At 41.1% G+C, this 21510-nt stretch overlaps 1 protein-coding gene across 29 annotated transcripts in view; it reads left to right on the forward strand.

The window, feature by feature from the left end:
- Positions 1–801: 801 nt before the first annotated feature.
- The window catches only part of ZMYND11 (zinc finger MYND-type containing 11), a 111956-nt gene continuing 91247 nt past the window's right edge, over positions 802–21510 (forward strand). For 9 of the 29 annotated variants that reach the window (XM_083466935.1, XM_083466919.1, XM_083466909.1 and 6 more), the window contains exon 1: positions 836–1092. The gene's annotated coding sequence lies outside the window, so the exon portion shown is untranslated. Of the gene's footprint in view, positions 1093–1685; positions 1799–2076; positions 2119–9796; positions 9816–19740; positions 19888–21510 lie in introns of those variants that run through there. The other 20 variants (XM_083466918.1, XM_083466913.1, XM_083466907.1 and 17 more) reach the window with 10 other exon arrangements.

Genomic DNA, 21510 nt, shown 5'->3' on the forward strand with positions numbered 1-21510 from the left:
TAATTAGAATTTGATTTTTAGACCGGCTGTAATATGTTTCAGTTACTACTAGCCCTTCGTTAACACCATTCACAAGAAAGGCTTGGCATTCATTTTTAGTTAATGTGCGAAAGCATCCTCAAGTGAATTGATTGGTAGATAACATTTGCCACCTTACAACCAGGCACCTTGCGGATTATCCTGCCATGTTTGTGGCTCAAAATGCACTGGATTATTAAGGGACTTATTCTGATTAAAGCATAATCATGAGCAGATGAATTACATAATGTTAAATCATCATCGTTAATTAAGTTTACAGACCTAGACAAGAGGCTACTAATGCCTGATGGTTACTTTAGCATTTCGTCACTGTCAGTTGTAGGGATGGGAAGCAAAACATGCTGAACCCACCAATAAAATAACCCACGTTCGTTATATATATATATTTTATAACACACACACTGGCATTTGATGCCTGCAGAAACCCCTTGATCTCAAATATATTTCTGAAAAGGCTGCATTTATTCATTTCCCCTTCTCCTCTCCCTCCCACCCACCAAAAAACACCTCTTTTAATTTATGATGCACAAAGAACTCCAAAAAAGAAGAGAGTGGACCATGCGCAAAAAATTACGCACGCCGTGGCAACCTTGTGATTTTGTGAGATGAGAGCATATATGTATGTTATCATGGCTCTTTTTCTTTTTTCTTTTCAGTAGTTGGGAGAACCAGCCCTCTTGAATTGCTCTCTCTCCCTTTAACCCGGCATAATAAAGCGAGGGGCGGAAAGAAATAGAAGCCAACGGCAACTCCACCCGACGCCGCTAGAGTTCTCCTTCTCCCAAAGATCCGCGCCTTCGTTCTTTTAAACCCTGTTTACCCCCAGAAAGCTGGAAGTGTGGACAGACAGGGAGAGAAGAGAGAGAGAAAAATTCAGACACAATAAAACTCCGATGGGGGGAAGAAATATGTAGGAGGAGGAGGAGAGGAGGAAGGAGGCAGCAGCCTTGGGGGAAGAGAGGATTGAAAAGTTTCGCCTGGGTTAACTTCTCCTCTTCTTCTGCTTCCCTCTCCTTTCGCAGCCACAGAAAGAGCAGCAGCCCAGAGCACAAGGTGAGAGAAACGCTCTTCGGTCTGGGGAGGAGGAGGAGGAGAGCAAAGGGGGGCGATTGTGGGGGGAGAGAGAGAGAAAGAGAGGCACGACTTTGAAATTTACAGCCCTGTGGGAGAGATTAGGATGTGCGCCTTTCTGGGAGAGATTAGGGTGGGTGGCTGGGTTAGGGAGGCGAGGGGAAGGCGGCGTCTCCGGCGTCTTCTTTTTTCTTTTTAAATATATGATGGAGGATTATAAACATGGCGCCTTAAAAAAAAGAGAGAGAACGAGAGAGAAAGAACCCTCTACAAAATCATGTACACACCCGAGCCCACAAGAGGAAAGGGTTTTGCTTTTATTTTATTTTTGTAATGGGGGGAGGTTGAGCCTGCGTAACATGCCCCTTTCTGTAGGTATATATGCGTGCAATGCACAGATGAGATACATGCAGCACATATAAGGTCTCAAATGCGTGTGCGTGGAGATCGCGGCTGCAAATAATAATAATCATCGGTGGCGCCCACTGGTTTGGTGTTTTTCGTCTGAATCGTGTTTGGTTTTTTTTGTCGTGCAAAACAAGAATACGGGTCGGGAATGCATTGGTCGCTGATTTTATCATCCATAACAATTCTCTCTACCCCACCCCAACACACCCTGTTGGGGTCTTAACGATTTTATGGGGGCATTCTAGCCTGTATTAAAAAGTTGCATCTGCTGTACCTGCGGGTAAGGTGGGGAAGGGGCTTCGCGGGGCAGAGGCGGAGAGTGGGAGAGGAAAAAAGGTGTGCGCGCGTGTTAAGACAAGCGGGGAGCGGCGGCGGCGAGGGTGGTGGGAATTACTTTCCGGTTGCGGCCTGCCCAGAACCGTGGAGCCGGGGCCTCGAGTGGCTGGGCACGCCGGGCAAGGCGCAACCCTCCCCGGCCGCAACCTTTCTCCCCTTCCCCTCTCCTGCGCGGTTGGGCCTCCCAGACGGAAGACGCCTGTTTGCTTCCCTGCGCGTCCCTCCCTCCTCTCCCATCTCGTCTGGCTGTGGCTGCTTTTGGAGGCAGGTTTGGACCGAGTTAATGGTAGGGGTTGGGTGGGGTGGGAAGAAGAAGGGGAAGCTTTCCCCATAGGGAAAGTCAAGGTGGGAGGAGACGGGGCTGCTTGAACGCCCTCCTGCCCCACAACACCGGGGGAAGCGGGGAGGCGCCTACCCACGCCCACTTTCCCCCTCCCCAAAAAAGAAAGGTGAGGGGAGACGGTGGGTTGGGTTTCTTTGCCTGGCCCTCCTTGGTGAGGAATAATAGGGCAGGTTTTACCCTTCAAACAGGAAAAGGGTGGGAAGGTTATGCTCATTGTTATTGGGGGTGGACAAGACTTAAGAATAGCTGGCCCCCTCCCCCCCAAAAAAGACCTTCCCCCCTGTGGGGTAAGGCCGTGCAGGAGGGTTATTTTGTGTGAAACTGACTGTCCCCATATAGGAAAGGTTGATGCAGGAATGCCATGCATTGTCAGGCCTACAGGATGTGGGTGTTTGCCAAAAAGAGAGGGAGATAAATGCAGAGGTTATTACTTGATTTCCCTCCCCAAAAGGTTTTTTTTATTATTAAAAAAAACACAATAACATAAAGGTTAATGGCAGCGCTATTTTTCTAGAAAACAAGGTGCTGGAACTCGCCATGAACACCTCCCTTGTTCTCTAGAATGGCAGTGTTGCCAGAACTGAGTTCTGGCTGGGAAAAAAGCCCTGGTTAATGGGTATATATTCAGGAGAACATAATGTTCATAAGTTATGACTTCTTAAGGCTACTGGTGTCCTCGCTGCAAGGGTTCTGAAGGAGTGTTTGAAGCTCAAATGGGGATTTCCCTCACCCTTTCAATCAAGTTTTGATGGATTCTGAACTGAGTTGTTTAACTGGTTGCTTCATGTTAACATGGTGTACATCCCTTTTAATGGATGAAGGATTGTTTCTGGTCTACTGGAGTTCTTCACTGCTTTTTATTCCAAATTAATGTAGTGTAGGTCTTCTTTCTTCAAGGCTGCTGGTTTGCGTAACTTGGTGGCTGGGGTTTGTCCCTGTTGCACAAAGCGTAAGCATGCAAAGGCTTCCCCGATGTGTTGCAAGGATAAGGTTGTGCCATCAACACAGGAAGGGGGAATTTTAGACTGTGGGGCGAAATGTGGCCCTCCAGGCCTCTCTGTCAGGCCCTCAGGACTCTTGCTAGACCACACATCTCAACAACCTTGCTCTGCCTGCCTAGAATGAGTCCTTGAACTTTAATAATGCTTGCCTAGTTGGAGGATAAAGAGGGATGTGTGTGAGCATTTGTAGAAAGAAGCATACTGTACAAGGCAACATTGAATGGTCAGTGGCCCCAGCCAGCTTTTGCATGTGGCCCCCCCAGAAGGTTACCTAGAAGGGAATGCGGACTTCGAGTTGAAAAAGGATCCCCACCCCATTCTAACAGTGGAGTAGTTATGCTGGCATGCTGTTGTATCATGTTATGCTCTCTCAGTGCTCCTCTAAAGTGAATAATGGCCTAATGCGTCTAAATGTTTAATGAGATGGTAAATATATTTATTACTTTTTTATTCCATCTTTGCTTTGTGTAGCCAAAGGTGGCATACATGGAGTTTCCAGGTAGTTGATCAAATCTGGGCCTGTTTAGTTTCAGCAGCACTGCTTCAAAATGTGCCTTCAAGAGTTCTGGTGTCTTGTTTTGTTTTCTCTGTGGGTTTGTGAAGCCATCACACATTTCCCTCCAGAGACATTCTTTTCTCTAGCCCTGTCCTACAACTAATTATGTGTCCTCTGATGAGGCATTTCCTACTATAACATCTCCTTCATAGTGTAGCTTGAGTAGAAAGATAAAAACACCCCGAAAACCATACTGAAATAAATCTGTTAGATGTTTTAATCCCAAATCCTATATTCCACCAATGAAATGCCACATTGTAAAAAAGCCACTCTGTGTAACCCCCCCGAAAAACTTAAATTTGTCAGTTATGAATCATAATAAAACAAAACATTGAGGAAATTGGTCCTGCTGCATCTTTAAGCATTGAAAACATATTTTTTTAAAGATTTCAATACATTAAATATAGATCCCACCCACCCATTCTAGTTGTATTTCCAAAATAATGAATCATGCATATTCTGCTGCCACAGCAGTATAAGAATCTGGATCAGGAGATTTCTTCTCTTCCATGAAAACCTAATTATTTTTGTTTCGCCCATTGCTCAAATCCCAGCATTTAAATTCCCACAATATTTATTATTTTAAACTGTTCCATAAACAAGTAATGAATAGGGTGGAATTTGCAGCACAGAAATACAGCAGGTTATGTTGTATTATATCAAAATATGATATATGAAATATGAAGCTGTGGAGTTTCATTGTATTCTGTGGTGTCTTTATATGCTGGGGTCCTATGAAGCATGAACATAAAGAACATATATGTGACACCCCTTACTTTAGGATGCATCTCATCTTTCAGGGCATCTGACAGCATTGAGAGAATTTAGCAATTTCAGCCAGATCCTGACTTCATGACTCCACCACCAGCAGGATAACATATTTGTATTTTGTGATGCTTAATCCGGTATAATTACCGTATTTTTCCGTGTATAAGACTAGGGTTGTTGTGTTTTTACCAAAAAAATAGGTTTAAAATTGGGGCTCATCTTATGCACGGGTGGTGCTGAGGGGTGTTTTCTTAATTTGGAGTCCCCCAAAATCTTATACATGGGGGCATCTTATGCACTGAAAAATACGGTTATTCACCACACTTCCTTCCATTCACTAATACAGAAAAAGTAGATCGCCCATAAGCCTTATTGGAAAGATGTAAATATTTTAAAGGGGTATCTTATTGCCAACTTTTATGCTATTTGTATTAGTGCTAATCAGCCCCGCCTCCAAATTGTGCTCTATGAAGAGTTTGTTATTGTTTATACCCAGTTTGGGGATGTTAATCCTAATAATTCTGTAATTCCTAATTTCTATGGAGAACTCAAATTTTATTCAGGTAGGGAATTTTAGGGATTTCCTTTTATATTGCCATTTCAAATGACGTACATATAAACAATGATAACCAGGCACTACAGGCCTTGATCTTTCTGTCTGCTTGCACAATACTCTTCAGAAGCAGATTACTTTCTGTTTCTTTATGAGGAACGTCACATAAATGGCAGAAGATATGACAGCTGTGGTTTTAGAGTTTGGTCTGTCTCTAAAATAACTTGGACAGCACAAGTCCTGGTAGAACACTGAGCTGCAAATTTTATATTACACTTTTCCATGTGCAAAATCCTTTACTATCCTTAACCTCATTTAATATCACAATAATCCTGGGACCTAGGTTAGACTGAGAGATGACAGAGAGGACCACCTGTTGACCTTCGTGGTTGGAGCAGGAATCTGGAGTGGGATTCGGTTTTTTAACAGCGCCCCACGGCAACTCGCAACAACCTGCTTTTAGATAACATTTTTACAATGTGGCATAATGCAAGCGTTCTATAGAACATTAAAAAAACCAAACCTCTGAGTAGTAGACTTCTGTAATCAGGAACAAAGTGTTGCATCACTGTCTGTTTTATTGTGTTTTAAATATACTGTGAGCTGCCTTGAGGACTTTGATTGGTAGGAGGGGCAGAAATAGTCCTACATAAACTAATAAAATGAAGGAGAGACAAGATTATTCTGAAGGAGAGTCAACATTATTTTTCAGAACGCAACAGAAATTTGAGAGGGAGGGCAGGAGCATTAGAATGGAAAACTTGTAAGTCTGTCTTGTTCAGCCTGGGAAATAGGCGAGATACCACTAAGACAGTTGGAGAGGTGGAAGTTCCCTCGGCCCAGAAGTTATTTACGCAGAAGGTTCCAGGTTAAATTTCTGGCATTTCCATTTAAAAACGACCTTGGAGACCTGCTGCTGTGTCTAGGAATACAACCCTTATTTCTGTATTGTCTAACACTGAGAGTAACATCTATGAGCAGTTACATCTTTGTAAGGATTTTGTTAGAAGTCTCCTTGTTCACCCTTCAGCCTTTCTCAAAGCTAAAGTGGGGCTATATTTATGCTGGGCTTGGGGTATAAGCATTTTGAATTCTTAGCTCCAAATGTTAGGCGTTCCTTTATTCAGCCGTAACATATATAATAGCTGTGTCAGTGTGCTAGGTGTGGGGTTATATGGGGGCAGCTTTACAGCAGAAGATTAAATCAGAACTCTCAAAAGAACTCTGAGCGCAAGCCAATTTTATATTAGTGTAAGGAATGCAGTAGAATAGATTAAACCAGATTAATGTTCGCAAATGGGATGATAACCGAAAGTATGGAAATGAGTAAATGTTGGAGCGGAATGAAATTGGGCCAGGCTATGTGTAAATATAGTTATATGTAAGGTGCTTATGGAGAAATCAGTAACGCAGTATTTCATTGTATTTTTCTGGCGCAGTTTTGTTAGCAAAACAAAGCAGCACGCCCTTTCCGGCACTAGGGCCTTGGAAATGCCTTCTTGTTGAAGAACAACAGAATTGCTTGATTATGGGTCTTCCATAAATCAGTTGTTTTGCAGAAGTAGAAATGGCACTCGCTTAAGAAACGCTAATTGATTAAATGGCATTAAAATATAGAAACTGCCAGTATATCAGATATTGATGTGTTATGGTGTAGGGCAATTTTACTTTGCATTTTGACCTTCTAGGTTAATCATCCCGCAGGTCAGATAGCAAGACAGAAGAAAGGGAGATCTTTTCACTTCTAAGAAATCTTCTTTTGTTTAATTTTAAGCATTGTTCGATTTGCTTTTCAGAAAAATTGAGACGAGTAGGTCTGAGGGTAACGAAAGTCAACTAGTAGTTAGTTCATTTTTCATTAATCACAAAAGCCCAGGCTTCTCTCATCAGCCATTTGGAACACATACTGGTGTTTTAAGAGAATGCAAAAAAAATTCTCTTTTATATGAGTTTAACATACAGTCAGAATTGTCGGTTTCATAGGCTTCCATTTTATGCATGTATTGAGAGCTAAATAAATATTTGTTAACTTGCCTGGAAATGTTTATGGGGGACCTTACAGTTTGCAAAGTGAGAACGCTACAGAGTATTTTACACTTTAGGACATTCTGTTTCCTGTTGATCTGTTACTTTATTATAATTTTGGTTGCTCTATGAATATCTTTGGTTGCTCTACTTATATCTTATCCTTATTGGTATCTGTTGGATTTCTTAGGCTTTATTTGTAAGTAATTATTCAGTGTGTCTTTATTATATTGGAAGCTAATTGCCTACTGCCATGGTGGCTTGTTACAAAATATGTGGCATCCCTCCAATTAATGGCTATTTTAATTTCAAAAAAACAACAAAACAAAACAAAAACCAAAAAAAACCCCCCACACAACCAAACTCATCAACAAGTGGCTTAAACTTACCACAAATTAAACATGAACACTATAGAACAACCATGACACTTGATTGGAAATAATCATAGTTGTTTGTACCACAAATGTAATTTGTACCGTGGCTTAATGTTCCATAAACCCTTATCCGTTGTTCATGTTGGTGCCTTCACATTTCTATAATTTTATGAATGCTTGGAACAGCTGCTATTTTCAGTCTTTAATAATTAGCATAGTTGCATATTATTATTAATTTTATTTAGTGATACAGGTTCCATGCTTGAAGCTAAGCAAGTGTAAGTCAGTGCACAGATGGGAGACTGCTGAGAAACTTTGTGTACACCACCTTGAGTTCTTTGGAAGTCAGTGGGATAGAAATGAAATAAGTAAAATAAACGGTGGAAAGTATATGAGAAGGAAGCCAGAACTCTGAGAGTAAACACTCCCCCCCCCCAAAAGAGCCACAGAACTCCTGGAAGCAGGGAAGGTGACATGTATGCTGATGCCATGGTATAATAGCACTTGTACTTAATGTATTTCTGTAAGGTTCTGGATAAGTAGATACTTTTCAAAGGGTGTAAGCTTTCTGTTCTATAGATCACATAGAATTGTGTTGTAAAATCTACATTAAATATATATGTCTATATATCTCTATATCTATCTCACTGGGGAAAGTCTGTGTCATGACATTCTGCTCCCTCAAATTCAGAAAATGTATTAAAACTGTCACTGAATAAACACCCCACCAAACAAAAATCCTTAATATGCACTCATCTCACGTGTCTCTTATTCCTTCTTCGTTTATCCATGCAACTATTACCTCCCAGCTCAGCCTTGCTCTTGCCTATTTAGGATGTGCATAATTTCACGTGAAATTAAGAAGAACAAATTCCTCTGAGATTGTAAAAATCCATTTTCTTTTCAAAGTACTGCCTTTACAATGTGCAATAATACCACTACTTACTTACTTACTATCTATCTATCTATCTATCTATCTATGGTGCTACACAAGTTATTTGACAAGTAGTCTTGGGAAATTCTTCAGCTCAGGGATACCACCCATAAGCGACAATATGGGGCTAAATGCACAGTTGCTTGATGATGGTAGAAAGTAGGGAACTATATTGAGGTCAGTTCATTCCCTCTTTTCCAGGACATGGTTAATATTTATTTATTACATTTATACATCACTTTATACCATCATGGAACTCATAGGGCTCCCATGGCCAGACCAAGACCTGCAGAGCTTCTGTTGCTTTGATACCTCATCTGCTTTTGGACCATTCCTTGGAACTAAGGATGAGCAAGGAATATCAGTCCTCTAACTTCCTACTTCAGTGTTCCAGTGACAGATATATTGGTGGTGGGAATCTTGAGTTTCATGTCAGCTACCATCTTGATGAGAAGTGCTGGATTGCAACAAGTTCCATGAACTCCAGTTCTGTTCCCAAATTTATCTTCCCCATAGGTTTGAGAACTTTGGTTTGTTTTGTGTCTCCAAGCCTTCTTTATGTGAATGTGTGTGTCCCTGTCTCTTGAAAAAATCCTTGCTTGCTGTACTACACCTTTGCTTCTTTCCATTCAGCAGAGGAGAAAGGAAAGAGACATGGAGTTGTATGTTTTCTCACTCACTCATTTACTAGATTTATACAGTATACCTACCACCTTTTGTCTGAAGATCTCAGAGCGGTTCACTAGATAAAAATACAGGATGAAAGCACAAAATAAATAGTTAAAAACAAAACACTGACCATCGGTTAAGGTAAAAAACCCCGTAGTTAGTGCTTCCTACAGTTAAGCATCATGTATTCGATGACAATGAATGCAACGGCATGCCCAAATGTATGTATAAAGTTGTCCAGTAGGCAAGTCTATTGGCCCCAAGCATCTTAGAAGCAGAATGAGACAGAAGCAACTGCAAGGCCAACACTGTGCCCTCTCTGACAGGGCAGAAGGTTTTGTTTCCTCCTTGTTTCCATCAGCCACTTTGACCTTTCAGCAGAGAGATGCTTAATTGATATAACTGACAGCTTTAAAAATTGGCATGTTGTTCTGCAGTGAGCACTGAATAGGTCCAGGTGGTAGCTGCGGTGGCCTCTGTTGAGACGAGTTTAATTTTCAGTTCAGTATGTAATTGATACATCAGATTTCAAAATCGTTCCAGTCACAGTGGTTTACATGTGTAAGCACTCGGGAGATAAGGCGGTGTGGTAGGTGGAGCTAAGCTGGAAACAAGCAGTGGCTTGACCAGTCCTAGGAAAACACAATTTGAGTTTGCAAGGAGGAAGGACTGACAAATGTAACCATGTATTTCTGCCATGTAAACAGCATTGGTGTAGCCTTGAAAATCATTTAGGGGGTAAGTCATCCAGTGTCCTCCTTCATTCACCTCCCCGCTTTAACTGGCGAAGTACTGGTTCTTTGAGACAGGGAGAGAGATGGTGCCTTGCTGTTTTCATCCCTGGGAAGAGGTGGGCAGGCAGAAGGGTCTGTGGGAGAAGGGGTAGAAAAAGCAAAGACCTGGAAAAGCAGAATGCAGGCATTTGAGAAGGCAGTAGCTGATGAGGGTGGAGACATAGGAAATGAGAGCTGGGACTTGAAAGTTGACAAAATGCAGCTGTCTGAAGGAAGAGTAGATGCACAGAAGAAGTGTGAGAGGGGAAGCAAAACTGAGAGAGACAAAGAACAGAAAGGAGAGGAGCACACTGATGATGATGATGATGATGATGATGATGATAATAATAATAATAATAATAATAATAATAATAATAAATTTTATTTATATCCCGCCCTCCCCAGCCGAAGCCGGGCTCAGGGCGGCTAACAAGACTAGTGTGATATGAGATTAGAACACACAAATTTGAAATAATAATCAAATCTTGTGTATCCAGGCACAAGGAAACATTTGAATTACAAAAAGGTAGCTCCAAGAGCGCTGGATATATTCGATTGTTGAGCAGCAGAACTGCCGAGACTATTGGGAGTAATGAATACCTCTGAATAAGTACATAAGGACCTAGTTGCTGGATCAGATCAAAGGTCCATCTGGTCTAGCCTTGCATCCTGCAGTGGCCAGTCAGATGCTTTCAAGGAGACCACAAGCAGTGCGTGGAGGCAACCGCCTTCCCTTCCTGATTACCCACAGCAGGAACTGATAGCTAGACACACACACAAGCTCCAAACCTGGTGGTTGTATTTTGCTGTTGTGGCTGATTGGCCGCAAATTTGTCTAAGCGCCCTGTCATCATGCCATCCAAGCCAGTGTTCAGCATTGCATCTTGTGGCACTGGTTTCTAAACTCATTGTACATTCTGTGAAGTTGTACATTTTGTCCTTTATCTGCTGCCAATCAATCTTTGTGGAGCTGTAGTATTATAGCTCAGAACACAGAGTAGTAGGGCTTTAATCTGTTTAATCTGTAGACTAATCTGAATCAACTAAAGCTTTAGTTGATTAATTGGTTGGAGAGAAATTTTAATCTGTGGGGTGGTAAATGAATGGTATACTTCTTTTGTATCTGTTGGGGTTATTGTATGTTGCTGTGAAATAAATTGAAAACGAAAATACTTAAGATGTTTTTTCCTCCTAACCATAAGTACTACCTTTGTTTATTAAGTTACGCTATACTTTTCTCATTATCTCAAAAAACACTAGTAGAAGTTTCATACAGCACAAATAAATATAAACACAATGGATTAATTGGTTAAAAGGCAGATAATTAATCAGCTAAACATTCTTTAATTTGTTGACAACCATACCAAATCTCACTGCTGTGAAAGAGATGTGAAGTCGCTTAGGAACCCTGAGCAACACTGAATTGGTAGTTGGTAACCTGCCTTGAAACCTTGTGAAAGAATAACCTAACAAATGTACCTATTATACGTTTTTATTATACTGTACTGCACTTGTGGTAATGAAGCATGATTGGCTGAATTGGTTCAGTGACATCGAATAAATAGCTTGCAGTCCAGCTTCTGTGAGAGAAGGGAAAGTTGTCCGTATGGCTGGGATTCAAATGTCACACAAGGAGGATTGGGCAAAGGCTCCAGGAATATAATGATCGGGGAGACCAGGAACAAGGACGCTGAAGGCAGAATAGGCAGTGGACTGAGAAAGAGGACCCTACGGCTAGAGCTGGGGGAACTGGATTTGAGAAAAAGAGAAGTGCTGCCAGAAAGGGCTAAATTGGTTCTGAAGAAACCCACAGTGCTCTTTGCTAAGGGAAGAGAAATCCTAGAAGAGCTGGCCAAGAGACAGTGGCTGAAGGAAGTTGAGTAAAGTAGGGAATGATCTGTAAAACAGGAACCAGAGGAAGCAATGCATTGTAGAGATAGGGAGTTGGGACAAGCCAAGAGGAAAGTACAACTGCTGCTGGGAACTATTTAGAGCCCATAAACAGTCCATGTTGGGTGGTAGTGGTGGGGGACAAATGTCGTGTGTGTGTGTGTGTATCCTTTTAAAACATTCCAGTCCTGTGTCTCACCCAGCAATCTAAACCTCTGATCCACCATGCTGGAGGGGGTCTAAATGAGATGGGTGGACACCAGCCCAGCCTAGATCTGTTGACTTCTGATGGGGGTACAACAGCTTGCATGGCGAAGAGGGTTTTTAAATAACCCTTTTGCAAGTGGAACAGCTGTTGATATAAAAGTGGCTAATTAAGCTTCCGCTGCTGCCTGCTAGGGGTTCGAGTTGTCCCATTAGTCTGCTATCAAGGACTAATTTTCAGTCACTGTTACCACCAGATAGTTGAGTTCTCTGAATATCCTGAAACGGGTGGGGAACTTTTGACCCTCCAGATGCGGCAGAAGTGCAACTCACATCAGCCCCTGAAAACATGGCCAGCTGCCAGGAATGTTGGGAGTTGTAGTTCAGTAACATCTGGAGGGCAAAAGATTTCCTCACCCTTTACCCTAAAACAAGCGTGAGACATGGTGAAAAACTGCTTCTGTGTTTTCCTTGCATGAAAATGTTTTTTGTACTGTGGGTGGAAAATAGATACCGGTACCTATTTTAGACCAAACACTTTATGAAACATGTTTCTTTATTATAGAGTAAGAAGTGTATAAAGCATCAAAATGCACTGGTACTGTTTATCAACATACCGTATTTTTCACTCTAAGACACACCAGACCACAAGACGCACCTAGTTTTTGGAGGAGGAAAACAAGAAAAAAAAAATATTCTGAATCTCAGAAGCCAGAACAGCAAGAGGGATCGCTGCGCAGTGAAAGCAGCAATCCCTCTTGCTGTTCTGGCTTCTGGGATAGCTGTGCAGTCTGCATTCACTCCATAAGACACACACACACATTTCCCCTTACTTTTTAGGAGGGGAAAAGTGAGTCTTATAGAGCAAAAAATACGGTACTTGCTGTGTATGTATTTTCCCCCAACTGTGTCTCTGACTTGTGTTTGCTCATATACGTTGTTGCTCTGAAGGAGGCCCTAGATTTTTATTAGTAGTTTTAAGAAGCATCAAACTGTTCCGTGTGCAACTTGGTTTGGAATGAAAATTTGGGAAGGTTGGGGCCATGTCTTAGTTCCCACAGTTGCATATTTTGCTTGGCTTGGCACAGCACTGAACACCCGAGTTCTGCCTGAGAAGATACGTCAACTACAATTATCCACCCCGAACCTCTAGGCAATTCTTTTAAGGCCCCAAACTGTTCTGAGTATTTTATGGGTTAAAAACCATGACCTTGAACGCAAATGGCTATTCTTCAAGAAGCTTTAGTAGAGAACAAATTCAACAATGATATTTAAGCATTCCTCTGGGAAATTACCTTTGTTCCCAGTCACAACAGATAGCCTGGGAGAAAAGGGGCTCAGGCAGATGGGACGAAATACCATAACACATAATAGGTTTCACATGTTCCCAGACTCTGTATTTTGCTGTTCTACTTTTAAGGGGAGCAAGTCATGGACCTTTGGAGTTCCTATACAGTTATTTCTCACTTCCGGTCGGTGCCAGCGCTTAATGGCGGTCCTAGCCCCGAGCTCCGGGGAAGGACTGCTTCGCAAGTTCGGGTCTTACCTGCTACGGCAAGCGGGGGACCCCTAAAATCCCAGGCGCTGAAGCCTGAGAACAAGGAGACTCGGTGGGCACCTTTGCGCCCCCCGGTACCGTGAAAGCGACACCGGGAGTGAGCGCGGTGCTGAGAGTCGCTACCCAGCCTGCGAAGTGAAGCCGCGTCGCCATTAGCGGAGAGCGCCGATTCCTTCCTGAAAAGAAAATTCGGACTGAATTCCCGTGAGTAAGACTTGAAAAATAACTGGGACCCTCTAAACTTTAAAAATTTGAACTAAAAACGGGGGAGATCTAAACAAAGGAAGTCTGCCTCCCCCCGACTGCATGAAAGTGAAAGCAACGGAGCTCTAAACTTGCATCCGTTTAAACCAGCTCTTTAATCAGCTAAACCGGACATTTGGACCTTTGATCTCCCCTCTAGCTAGCAGGGCAGAGGGGAGGTGAATTGGACTAATAATTGCATGATCTATTGGAAGTTAAAAATCTCTGCCGTCTCACCCATCTGAAAGCATGAAACTGTCTGCCTCTTTTTTTTTTTTTTTTTTTTTAGCACACTGAACTGACTTTTCCCTGTAGAGTGATATCTTGATACAAAGTTCCCACAGTGTCTGGCTACTCTGTAGTATAAGAAGAAATAATACAAACTGGATAACTGTGGCAGCTTAAAGCTACAAGCTTTCTAGCAATATTGATTTGGACTGTGTTAAGCTCTTGTTTTGTATTCTGGACAATCTCCCCTGTTTTTTGTACTTGGAACATTGTTCTATGGCCATTTTGATTTGCTCCCTCTAGAGGATAAAGTAAAGTTTGCCACAGCTTGACAGTGGAACTTTCCAAGGGAGAAAATTCCCGTGGGAAGTGACCTTGACATGAGTGGCCCACAAGAAGAGATAGTCACAAGAGCTAAGACCAAGCACCATCAGCAACAACAACAGCTGCAGCAACAACAGGCAAAGAAAAGAGGATCAATTTCAGGCCCAACAACTGGAGCAGCAGGAACAACAGGACAAGACAAAGGGACAGCCGTCTCTATGGAAGCTGTGACAGATGCGCTGCTTAAGATCAACCAAACTTTGGAGTCTTTAACAAAACAGACCTCAGAGAACACACTAAAATTAGCAGAAATTTCAGTAAGATTAAACCAGAATACAGAATCTATAAATAAACTGGTGGAGGAAAATGCCACTACGCGTCAAATTGCGGAAGATGCCAAGGCTACGGCGGGAGAGACACAGGAGAAATTAGAGCCGATTGCCAAGAAGGTCTATGAGCATGACTCAACTTTGGCCTTGTGGGACTTACAGAGGAAAGAGAGAAACTTAAAATTAAGACTGATCCCGGAGAACGAAAGAGACAACCTTGTGGAATATCTGACACGAGAGTTTGTGGACTGCTGGGACCTTGAGGAAGACGAATTCAAAATTACGACTGCTTTTAGATTGGGAAAAAAGCAAGACAGAAAGACCCCGAGAGACTGTTTGATCACATTCAGATCCAAGGAGGAAAGAGACAAAATATTAAGACTACACTTTGAAAAGGCCTTGCAAATTGGAAATTCAACTGCACAGTTCTTCAAAGACATCCCAAAACATATTTTGGATTTAAGAAACTTCTACAAGGACTTAGCTCTTCTGCTAAAGAAAAATTCCATCCGTTTCAGGTGGGAGTTCCCACAAGGACTGTCATTTGACTACAAGTTAAAGAAGGTAAAAATAAAGACAATTCAAGATAAAGAAAAATTTTTGGCAAGATATCAGGAGGAGCTACAGAAGGGGATTGTGGACGTACTTGGAGAACAGAGGAGAGCACTGGAGATCCTGAATCTCTCGACTGGACAAAAACCACCACCATCAGAAGAAGAGCAACAACTTGGAGCTGTTGGAGGAGCCTTAGATAAATAACAAGATGGCTCTGCAATTCCTTAGTTGGAATTGTAATGGACTCAATGTGCCTTTGAGGAGAAGACAAGTATTTCACATACTGAATAGAGAACAATTGGACTTGATATGTCTACAAGAAACTCACATAACCAGAGCCCACAGGAGACTACTTATAAATAAAAGGCTAGGACAAGAATTTATCTCATCAGACAAAGTCAAGAAGAGAGGAGTTGTAATATATGTTAAGGAAAAATGGGCTCCAAAAATGATATTTAAGGATGAACAAGGGAGATATCTGGCAGTGGAAATACAAATTCAAGGAGAAAAAATTTTAGTGGTTGGAATTTATGCGCCAAATGAAGGCAAATCTGACTTCTTTAAGAGACTTCATGAAACTCTTTCTGACTATTTGGATTACAATATGATAATCATGGGAGACATGAATGGTGTGGTCTCCACCAACATGGACAAGGCACAAAGACTAACAGTTAGTAAAGAAGGGAGACTCCCTAAGACTTTTTTTGAAATGACAGAAAATATGGACTTGATAGACATATGGAGAACAAGGAACCCTCTGGAGAGAGAGGGAACCTTCTTCTCCCAAGCAATGACGACCTGGACCAGAATTGATCAAATTTGGATTACTAGTGGAATGGCTCCAAAGATTAAGAAAGTGGAAATCTGCCCAAAAACTTGCTCCGACCATAACGCCGTGAAGATGGAGATGAAACTTACAACAACTGGTCAATTCAGATGGAGAATGAATGACACCCTCTTTCGGGACAAGGAGATTCTTATGAAGGCCCAAAAGACTTTAAAATATTATTTCGAAATAAATATGAGGACCGACGTGGAGAAAAGAGTGATCTGGGATGCAAGTAAAGCGGTCATGAGAGGATTCTTGATTCAACAAAATTCAATAAAGAGGAAAAAACAAAACGAGAAAAAAGAGAAGCTATTGGAAATGATAAAGGAAGGAGAGAGAAAATTAAGAACAAAACCAAAATCTCAGGACATCTTAAGAGAGATCAAGTTATATCAAACACAATATATGGAATTGATGAACCAAGAGATTGAATGGAAGATAAAGCAAATGAAGCAAAAGACTTTTGAATCAGCAAATAAATGTGGCAAACTCTTGGCATGGCAATTGAAGAAAAGGCAGAAACTAAATACAGTTACAAGCCTGGAGGTGGATGGAAAGAATATATCTAAACCTAATGAAATTAGAAACTGCTTCGTAAGTTATTTCAAAAAGCTTTACACTCAAGGCCCCCAAAATGAAGAAGATATAGACAAATTCCTGGGAAAATATGGATTACAAAACATCTCTCATCAAAGTAAGATGGACTTGAACCAGAGAATCTCAGAACAAGAGATAGAGGCTGCTATTCAGAACATGCAATTGGGCAAATCTCCGGGACCAGATGGATTGACTTCCAGATACTACAAATCGTTGAAGGAATGGCTAACTCAACCACTAAGAGAAGTGTGCAACGAGATCCTTGAGGGAAAAAGGGCCCCTGAATCGTGGCAAGAGGCATATATTTCACTCATACCAAAGTCAGAGACTGAAAAGACCCAACTTAAGAACTACCGCCCAATATCACTCCTCAATGTGGATTACAAAATTTTTGCAGACATTTTGGCAAAAAGATTCAAAAGAGTATTGATGGAGAAGATTCATAAGGACCAAGCAGGTTTTCTCCCCAAAAGACACCTGGCAGACAATGTAAGGAATGTAATAGACATTCTGGAAAAGCTAGAGGTGAATATAAACACTAAAGCAGTACTGATTTTTGTGGACGCGGAGAAGGCCTTTGACAACATTTCTTGGAGTTTTATGAGAAAGAATCTTCATGGGATGGGGGTAGGCCAGGGTTTTGAGAATGGTATGGCTGCAATATATTCTGAACAAAAAGCTAAACTGATTGTAAATAATGTTATGACGGAGGAACTTAAGATAGAAAAAGGAACACGACAGGGGTGCCCGATTTCCCCATTACTTTTTATTTCAGTTCTGGAGGTGTTGCTGAACATGATAAGAAATGACCAGCAGGTTAAAGGTGTGCAGGTCGGAGCTAAACATTACAAGTTAAGAGCGTTCGCAGATGACCTGGTATTGACTTTGCAAGAGCCAAACACTAGTACAAAAAAGGTTTTAGAAATAATACAACAGTTTGGCCAGGTAGCTGGATTTAAGTTGAACAAGCAAAAAACTAAAGTTTTAGGGAAAAACTTAACAGATATGGAAAAGGAGAAATTTCAAGAGGAAACAGGTTTGACTGTGGTAAAGAAGGTGAAATACCTAGGGGTTTATTTAACATCTAAAAATCTGAATTTGTACAAGGACAATTATGAAAAATGTTGGTCAGAAATTAAAAAAGATCTAGAAATATGGTCAAATTTGAAACTGTCAATGCTAGGCCGAATCGCTGTGATTAAAATGAATGTATTGCCTAGAATGCTTTTTTTGTTTCAGACCTTGCAGATTCTCGACAAGATGGAATGTTTCAAGAGGTGGCAGAAAGATATTTCGAAATTTGTCTGGCAGGGCAAAAAGCCCAGAATTAAATTCAAAATATTAACAGATGCTAAAGAAAGAGGGGGTTTTGCCCTGCCGGACTTAAAATTGTACTACGAGGCAGCAGCTTTCTGCTGGCTGAAAGAATGGATGCTCCTCGAGAACACTGATATCTTGGATCTGGAAGGTTTTAACAATGCTTTTGGTTGGCATGCATATCTTTGGTATGATAAAGTAAACAGCGCTTTTAAAAATCACATTGTTAGGAAAGCATTGATTAATGTTTGGATAAGATACAAAGATCTATTGGAAAATAAAACCCCTAGATGGGTGTCACCAGTGGAGGCCAAAGCAGTGAAGAGACTCAATACGGAGGCCGGATGGCCGAAGTATTGGGAAATCTTAGAACAGGATGGAGACAAGTTCAGACTACAAAGTCAGGAGAAATTGAAGCATAAAGTTGGAAACTGGTTTCAATATCGTCAAATAATGGAATTTTTTAAACAGGACAGGAAAATTGGTTTCCAGGTGGAAAAATCAAAATTAGAAACTGAACTGTTAGAACCCAATACTAAGATTTTATCTAGAATGTATAACTTGCTGTTGAAATGGAACACACAGGATGAAACAGTAAAATCTGTTATGATTAAGTGGGCTCAGGATGTTGGACATAACATCATGTCAGCTGACTGGGAATGGTTATGGAACACCGGTATTAAATTTACGGCATGTAATGCCTTAAAGGAAAACATTATGAAAATGGTATACAGGTGGTACATGACCCCAGTCAAGCTGGCAAAAATCTATCATTTGCCTGATAATAAATGTTGGAAGTGTAAAGAGACTGAAGGTACCTTTTATCACCTTTGGTGGACTTGCCCGAAGATTAAGGCCTTCTGGGAAATGATCTATAATGAAATGAAAAAGGTACTTAAATGTACCTTTCCCAAAAAGCCAGAGGCCTTTCTTCTGGGCATTGTCGGCCAATTGGTGACAAAGAAGGATAGAACTTTTTTTATGTATGCTACAACAGCGGCAAGAATACTCATCGCAAAGTATTGGAAGACACAAGATTTACCCACTCTGGAAGAATGGCAGATGAAAGTGATGGACTATATGACATTGGCCGAGATGACAGGCAGAATCCGTGACCAACGAAAAGAGACGGTGGAAGAAGACTGGAGAAAATTTAAAAGTTATCTGAAGGACTATTATAAACTTAATGAATGTTAAAAATGTCGTGGTTTTCAGAAACAAGGGGGTACAGGGATATATGGTTAGAAGATAGAAAAGAACTAAGTTGACAGAGACTTGAAAGCAATAATTGGGAGTTGCTAGTTGAAGTATGGACATTGGGATGCAGAGAGGGGGGGTATGGGGAAGTCCAAGAAAAGAGGTTTATAAGAAAATATGTACGAAACTATGCGTGTTTGTTTGTCATTTTCATTGTTTGTTTGTCTTTTTAAAACGTTGTAAAACCAATAAAAATTTTATAAAAAAAAAAAATATACAGTTATTTCTTCCTTGTTCTTTTTTTTAATTTTTGGTTGCATATCATTTAGGATTGGGACAGAAATTGTAAGGAGCATGAATCGATCATACCTGTGCCAGTTACTTTATTAGCTCAGAGAAATGAAATGAGCGAGAAGGCAATTGTGATTCCTATAATAATCGAGTGAAAAATCTTGAAGCTGTAGCTAAGGTTAAAGGAAGTACAAACCTTTAAAATGTCTCGTATTCGCAAACTGCCTTAAATCTTATCTCCTCTATCTCTTTGGGGTTTTGCTAGGCTCGTCAAACAAGTTTGCGCAGCCACAAGTTAATCTGGTACAGCAGCAAGAAAGATATGCTTCGCTGCTAGACTATACAAAGTCCAGTGGCAAAGTTGAGATCCCTTTTTGTGACGGTAACAATGCTTCTTAGAAACAACTTTTTATTTGAAAACAGGAGGAAAGGGACATCCTCTGTGCCCTGTTCCATTTCTTCACTGGCAAATCAGGTACCTTGGGGGAAAAGGAGATTCAGTGGTACTTGTTAGATTTGAGCAAGGTTTGGGGTTTTCCATCTTCTTTTGAAGTTGACTTTTAAGAATGTAGGCGGGTTGCTCTTAGGGGTGTTCTACTAACTGCTTAGAAGCAAACTGGTGGATTTTGAAGCAGGAAATACGCTTTAGTAGTCAGCAGTTTTGGCTGTTTTCCACGATAGGAAAATCTAATACAGGGGTAGGCAACCTAAGGCCTGTGGGCCAGATGTGGCCCAATCGCCTTCTCAATCTGGCCCATGGACTGTCCGGAAATCAGCGTGTTTTTACATGAGTAGAATGTGTCCTTTAAAAATGTATCTCTGGGTTATTTGTGGGGCATAGAAATTCATTCATTTTTTCCCCCTTCAAAATATAGTCCGGCCCACCACATGGTCTGAGGTGGACCGGCCCACGGTTGAAAAAGGTTGCTGACCCCTGATCTAATAATGAAAAACCCACAGAATTTTCACATACAGTGGTACCTCAGGTTAAGTACTTAATTCGTACCAGAGGTCCGTTCTTAACCTGAAACTGTTCTTAACCTGAAGCACCACTTTAGCTAATGGGGCCTCCCGCTGCCGCCGCGCCGCCGGAGCACGATTTCTGTTCTCATCCTGAAGCAAAGTTCTTAACCTGAAGCACTATTTCTGGGTTAGTGGAGTCTGTAACCTGAAGCGTATGTAACCTGAAGTGTATGTAACCCGAGGTACCACTGTATTACATTTATAATTAGTTGGATGAGACATAACCAGGCAACTTAAAGGGGAGAGAAGGAAATGTTAACAAATGATGGGCTCACCATTTTATCCTCCCAGATGTTACATTAGATGATTACCAAAGAACTGCATTAAGCGATGAGTGATATCACAAATAATTCTTCATTAATGCCCCGTTTTTCCCATAGCAAACAGAGAAGTTTCCCATTGTTAGTGTCTTTTTTCATGGAATTGTAGAGTTGGAAGGGACCCTGAGGGTCATCTAGCTGAACCCCCTGCAATGCAGATCCCCCCCCCCCGCATGTGGGGCTTGAATCTACAACACTGAGATTAAGAGACTCTACCAATTCAGCGATCCCTAGACGGCTTGTAGTATTGAAAAGTGCATAGGAGAAATTTAAACAGGGGAAACCTGACCTATTTCTGTGCTGTTTTCACTAAAAATCAGAAACAATAAATACTTACAGTGCTGCTTGAAGTGAGAGTCTCTTAACAGAACATTGCTTCCTACAATTATTTCAGGGGAGTTCAGACAAATGGGTAGAGTCTCATTGTGAGACTTTTGAGAGCAGAGCGTTCAGTTGGACCCAGGGTGAGAAGTGTGTCAGAAGGAAAAGGAACTGATATTGATTTTATATATATATATTAGTAGCTGTGGATTAATGTAACATTTCTGTACAAAACTGTTTATTATTGTAATATTTTGTACTGTTGTCGCTTCAGTTTTTTTGTACACCACTTAAGAGATATTTTTTCAACATATTAAGCCGTATAGGAATTAAATAATCAAATTACAGAATAATATTTAGGAGCACTGTGTTAATGGTATAATATAGTATTCGAGTCATACAGTAATCTTCTATATGAAGCAGCCTTTTACGGA

This window comes from Podarcis liolepis (genome assembly GCF_965112155.1).
Source record: "Podarcis liolepis genome assembly, chromosome: 12".
NCBI lineage: Eukaryota > Metazoa > Chordata > Lepidosauria > Squamata > Lacertidae > Podarcis > Podarcis liolepis.